A 6,823-nucleotide genomic window follows, 5' to 3' on the forward strand; every position below is an offset into this window, starting at 1 on the left:
TACTGTGTGAACTATTTGGATGGAAAAAATTACATATGTAAAGTGGTGTATCTTCTCAGATTACAAATAACCATATTTCACTGTTTTTCATAACTTATTTACTACCTCACCAGTACCGCAGTATCCTTACTGCCGATTAACTCAGGGTTTCTCAAACTCACACTATTGCCATTTCGGCTGTCCTGATCATTGTATAATAATTACCATACCTGGCCTCTAATGCATATAACAACTGGATGCCAGTAGAAACTCCCCCACCTCCAGTGTGACAACCAAAAATGTCTCCGGACATTGCCAAATGTCCTCTGGGGCAGAGGGCGGAGGGTGGCAGGAGTGATTAAAACTTTCAGTGGGTGCATGGTTGCAGGGAGCTCAGCAACAGATGAACTCTGTCTGGGGCAATTATTTACTTTTGAGACTGAAGTGATTCTTTTAAACCCTGGGTCACCTGAGTAGCCAGTTGATACTGTAATAATTCAGTACCTAAATCAGTATAAGACATGTAACTTCTTGTGCCAGTGAAACCAAGGAACACTCACTATCTAAATTTGAAGGTGAAAGGACCTTAGCTGTTACCAGGGAACACCCCTGGCCTTGATTCACATCTGATTGGCGTGCGAGTGCATGGGTTTTTTTTAAGGGACACTGCCAATTACACTCCTAGTCAGGTCTACAAAAGGTGCTTCTTTGTTCTGTCCCTATGAGTAGTCCTGAGGCAGAATTGAGAATTTCTTAGGGTTCCAAATGTGGAACTAGAACCACTATTCTTTTATAGTAATAATTAGGGCTTAATGTGGGCAGTTTAGGGCAAACACAGTGTCTCTTAATCCCCTTACCCAAACCCTATTTCCTGGTACACAAAATAACCTTTAAAAATCTCTTATGGAGGTCATTAACAGTATAGTGTGGAAAATGCTCTTAGGAATTGCAAAGATTTTGATCAAAAGCTTTTCATTAAATTTTTGATACTTTTTTATTTAGGATATCTGCAGTAAACAATTAGACTAAAAACTACAATAATGTAGAGTAGAACACTTTGATTCCAATGGACTTTTTGGATGGAGAGTAATAAGCCATTTTCTATTTTTCAAAATTATTTTTAGAGCTCATGGTGCAGAAGGGTTTGATCTGGTTATATTTTCTTTTTGCTTTACTTACCATAAGGCCTTCCCCTGATCCCCAACAAAAACACACACAAAAGTATACAGTGCTTACTACAACTTGTGTGCGAGTTGAACAGTTGACTTACATGCACGTGGCCAAGTGCATCAGGAGCTCAATGAGAGTAATAGCCTGTAGTTAGCCGCTGGCCCCGTGATTTAGAGGACCGGTCTGTGGCCTTTTGCTATTTGGACATACTCCTTGGAGTCTCATCCCTTCAGGCAACATATCAATTATTTCAAATAATTAATTGTTCTAAAAGGAAACTTTGTGTACCTCTTTAGACTGGCAACCGTCTTCTTCCTAAGTATGTTTTTCTAAGCTAATATGAAAATTGGCTTATAATATCTGAGCACATACTGGCTTTAGATGAGAGAAACAGCCATAAATTGAAGCAGTGGAAGAAGAAAGCCATGCCATACTTTTTAAATGTTTTTCGTGGGCCATTCATTCAGTAAATATTTGTAATCATCCACTATGCACCAGGCCCTGTGCTAGCTAGGTGGGTACATGAGGCTTGACTCTATAATATGAGCAGCTGGCTCCAGCTGGGAAAATGCCACCTGGGTTTTATAAACACTGCCGGCATGGTGGGTGGTAGATCGTCGAGGGCATTTGGTTTATGAGGAACAGAAGTAAAGGGTGTCACAGTGGGAGGTTTTAAGCTATGAGGCTGGTAGTGCTGCAGCCACTTCATAACAGTATCTGCCTTGAGTGGGCCGGGGTTGCAGACACTCATTCCCCAGCCAGAATTCTCCCTCTGCTCATCTGGGAGTGCAATGTAACGTGAGAAATGGAGACCGTGCAACAGATGCTGCTTAAGTGCCCACATTTAATACCTGTGTCACTGAGAACTAGAGGTGCTTTGAACCGCGCCCATAACCACACAGGTATTCCTTCTTAAGAGTGTTCTAATGACAGGAGGCGGCAAGTTAATTGCCTGTTTCAGTTTCACTCCAGGTTTCCCCTAACTTCTAATTAGCAATAAATGCGCCTAGCTCCCCTTGACCTGAGCTGTAAGTGATTTCTTGTCCGAGTCTCTCAGTGTGCCTAAGCAAGCATAAGGAGAGTGTTTCATGATAAACTTAATAAAGTATGGGGTCTTGACTTACACCGAAATTCAATAAAAGTTGGAGGGTCTGTAGCTCCTTGTATGTTGAAAACCCATAGGTGACGTAATGAATTAAACGTGTCATACAGAGCATAATGAATTAAATGTGTCATACAGGAAATGCACTGTTTGTCTGCTTGGCTTCTAAATGACAAGCACCCGCCTCAATTATTTCAATTATTGCCCTCTAGCCTTAGTAATCAGAGCAGGATTTCTGATCTTTGACCTTGCCAGCATCCTGGCCTTAAATTGTGATCAGTCTGCGGAAGTCTTTGAGAATGTGCTTGAGATGCAGTGTCAGCTGGGATGTGGCAGAAAAACCCTGGTGGCCTCTTTTCTTGCCCAGTGCTCACCAGGAGAGGCAAAGAACAGCTGGGAAGACTTGTCTGCCCTGAGATGACTTAGAGTCCACACAGCCTTCGTTGGAGGCACCCCAGACTCACAGTTGGGGAAAGTTGGATGAAATTGAAGGAATCCTGGGAAATGTGTGCCTTGTGAGGGGACATTAAAGAAAAATAGTTTTAGATAGAGTGGCTATAAGCAGAAGATTTCCCTGTGTATTTTGAAAGAGATGATTAGCTAGCTCTAAAAGGTACATACAACTTCCTGAAAATTGGGCAGAGCCGTGGTTCGACTTAGGCAGCCCAGAAATCTCCAATGACCAGGAAGGAAGTTGAGATGTGATGAGCAAGATTTGCTTTAGCAGGAGCTCTGGACGGTGGTGCTTTTCCAGGGCAGCCAGAATCCTCTCCAGGAGGAGACATGGGCCTGGCCGGAGGCCACCTCATCGCAGGGGTGGGAAAATACTACCAGGTCCCCGCAGGCAAGGGATCTTTTCTAGGATCTGTGGAACAAGGGTCCTCGCGGGGTAGGAAGGAAGAGCGCTGATCCTCCGAGGTGTTCCTTGGTTACCTAGCAGATGGTTGTCCCAAGTTAGCCCACAAGTCTGCTGCTGGTTTGCCATAAAACATGGTTTTAAGTGACATCATCCCAGGTATACAGAAGAGAAATACAGCTAAGGCACTTCAGCTTACAGCTGCTCCAAGATGTCATCTTTCATGCTGTACCAACACAGCTCTTCAAACTATTGGCAGAAAAATATAGAAAGAACATTCAGACCAGACTAATCTAATAAGAAGGATGGGTATTTGAAGGCATTGGGCACTGGACTTCATGGGAGAAAGCCGTCTGGCAAATATTCTTCGTATGATTTTTTGCAGCTCCAGTCTTCATAAGTGTTTGTTCAAGGCGATGCTATTTCGAGTCAGGTGCTTCATGATTTAGAGTACTGTGCTTATTGATGCTCTATACACACTAATGATCCACTTGTGCAGATCCTCTTGGGAAAGCAAGAAGCATCCCTAGAGCAGTGCAGCCTCTCCCTTGCTACATGCAGGCCCGCCAGTGTCTGAGGATGGGATGGAGAGAAGCAGGTAGGTCAAGGTTTCTAACATCTCAAGTATATGGAGCTGCTTAGTTCTTCAAACCCTTGTATATTACCTTTATCCCCTTGCTTACTACCGATAAGAACTAAGTTCTGGCCCTAGCAAAATAGAGGTGGAATACATCGCAAGAAAAAGAAAAACTGCAAACAAATATTTTATAACTATTGGTGCAAAAATCTTCAACTAAATACTAGCAAACTGAATCCAACAACATATATAAAGGATTATTCATCATAACCAAGTGGGATTCATCGCAGGAATGCAAGCGAGATTGGTTTAATATAAAAAATCAATTAATGTAAAATATCATATCAATAACATCATAGAATAAAAAATAAAAAGATGATCATCTCACAGATGCAGAAAAATATCTGACAAAAAAACCCAATACACTTTTATGATAAAAAACACAACAGACTAGGAATAGAACTTTCTCAATCTGTTAAAGGGCATCTATGAGAAACCCATAGCTAATAGCATCACACTTAATGGTGAAAGACTGGAACATTTTCTTAAGATGAAGAACAAGATGAAGGTGTCTACTCTTGCTACTTCTATGCAACATTGTAGTGGAGATTCTAATAAGACAATTTGGTTAAAATAAAATAATAATAATAGCAACAACAATAATAATAAATAAGCATCCAGATTAGACAGGAATAAGTAAAACTATTTCTATTTGCCCCATTCTCTTATACATAGAAAGCCCTAAAGTATATTTAAAAAAACTATTAGAGCTAATAAATGAGTTTAAAAGTTTGCAGAAGACAAAGATCAATATTCAAAAGTCAGTTGTGCTTCTAAACTCTAACAATGAACAATCCAAAAATGAAGTTAAGAAATCAATTTTATCTACAGCCATGCTACCCTGAACAAGCCCGATCCCGTCTGATTTTGGAAGATAAGCAGGGTCGGGGCTGGTTAGTACTTGGATGGGAGACCGACCACCTAGGAAGACTAGGTGCTGTAGGCATAAAAAATAAAAAAATAAGGGACTATAAGCTGAGAACGTCCTTGCAATCTCTGAGGTCAACCAAGGGTTGCCTCGCCTAGGAAAAAGAAAAAAAAAGAAATCAATTCGATATACGATAGCATCAAAAAATTAAAATACTTAGGAATAAATTTTTAAAAAGTTCAAGATTTATACACTGAAAACTATAAAATATTGCTGAAAGAAATTAAGATTTTAATAAATGGAAAGACATCCTGTGTTCATAGACTGTAACACTTAATATTATTAAGATGACAATACTCTTCAAATTAATTTAGAGATTCAACATAATTTCTATCAGAATCCCAGCTGGCTTCTTTGTAGAAATTTATAAACTGATTTTAAAATTCCATAGAAATGCAAAGAACCCAGAATAGCCAAAAACGATCTTGAAAGGAGAACAAAATTGGAGGACTCACACTACACAATTTTAAAACCTATACAAAGCTACAGTAGTCAAGACAATGTGGTATAGATATAAGGACAGACATATAGATCAATGTAATAGAATTGAGAGGCTAGAAATAAACCCATACATTTATGGTCAGTTGATTTTTGACAAGGGTGCCAAGACAATTCAAGGTGGGGGTGGGGGGAGATGGGAATAGTCTCTTCAACAACCAATACTCTGACAACTGGGTATCTACATGAAAAAGGATGAATTTGGACCACTACCTCACATCATATACAAAAAATTAACAATTAATAAAAATGGATCGAAGACCTACATGTAAGGGCTAAAACAATTAAACTCTTAGGAGAAACATAGGTATAAATCTTCATAACCTTGGATTAGGCAATTTTTTTTTAAGAGGACACCAAAAATATAAATGGATAAATTTGAGTTCATCAGAATTTAAAACTTTTGTGCATCAAAGGACACTATCAAGAAAATGAAGGGACTCATTACAGATGGCACAAAATATTTTTAAATCATATATCTGATAAGAGTTTAATATCCAGAATATATAAAGAACTCATACAACTCAACAATAAAAAGACAAACAACCCAATTAAAAAACGTGCAAAGGATCTGAATAGACATTTCTCCAAAAGAGATATACAAATAGTTAGTAAGCATATGAAAAGATACTCAACATCATGAGTCATTAGGAAATACAAATCAAAACTCAACCAGATACTACTTTATACTCATTAAGATGGTCATAATGAAAAAGTGGAAAATAATGGTGAGTATGCAGAGGAATTGGAACCCTCATACATTGGCTGGTGTAAATATAAAATGTGGAACAGTTTGGTTATTCCTCAAAGAGTTATACATAGAGTTACCACAGGACCCAAAAATCTCAGTTTGAGGAATACACTATTCTCCTCATTCCTTCACCCTTCTTATCCTGGCTGGACAGCTCATGCTGGGAACCTCTGAATGACGTGCTAGGTCATTTCTGTGAACTATAACTGCCCAACATTGCTTCAACATCCCTTTCTTAGAGAACTTGATACAATAAGATTTGGATGAGTTATGTGCCTGCCTGTCCCCTTTACTGTATCTCAGTCAAGGTTCATTGGACCAGGGGAAACAAATCATAGTTTCGACTGATCCAATGAAGTTCTCCAAACTTCACGACATTTGTTCATGGAGGAACTCAATCCATTAATTCAAAGGAGTTTCAAGGCTAGATTTATGAAGCTGATTTTTAATGTGACTTCTAAGCCAATATAGGGTGACCAATTCATTCCAGTCTGCCTAAGACATTCCTGGTTTTAGCATTTAAAGGCCTGTGTCAGGGAACTCCCTCGATTCCAGACAAACTGGGTGACTGCTCACCCTAGAAGGGCACCATTGTAGAGCAAGTATACACATCCATGCAGAAACAGACAAGGAAAGCAGACACATGTAAGCAGAGATGTAAAATCATGGAGCCAAACCTGAGTCACTGAGAGCAACTGCCTTGATTCCTAATGATTTTCTGGTTCCTTAGACACATGCCTTGACTGGAGAAAACTTTCAGTGTTGTTCTAGGAGTTCCTCAATGAAACCTGGATGCACCAGGATGTACTAGACCAGAGGCTTTCAAACATTTTTGACTTCTACCCAGAGAAAGACATATAATGTAGTAGATACCACCACGGATTACTCAGCAGTAATTAAAA

At 39.4% G+C, this 6,823-nt stretch overlaps 1 pseudogene; it reads left to right on the top strand.

The window, feature by feature from the left end:
* The first annotated feature begins 4,567 nt into the window (after nucleotides 1-4,567).
* On the top strand, nucleotides 4,568-4,690 carry LOC120612671 (uncharacterized; annotated as a pseudogene).
* The last annotated feature ends 2,133 nt before the right edge of the window (nucleotides 4,691-6,823 follow it).

The sequence above is a fragment of the Pteropus medius genome, unplaced genomic scaffold (assembly GCF_902729225.1).
Source record: "Pteropus medius unplaced genomic scaffold, Ma_sr-lr_union100, whole genome shotgun sequence".
NCBI lineage: Eukaryota > Metazoa > Chordata > Mammalia > Chiroptera > Pteropodidae > Pteropus > Pteropus medius.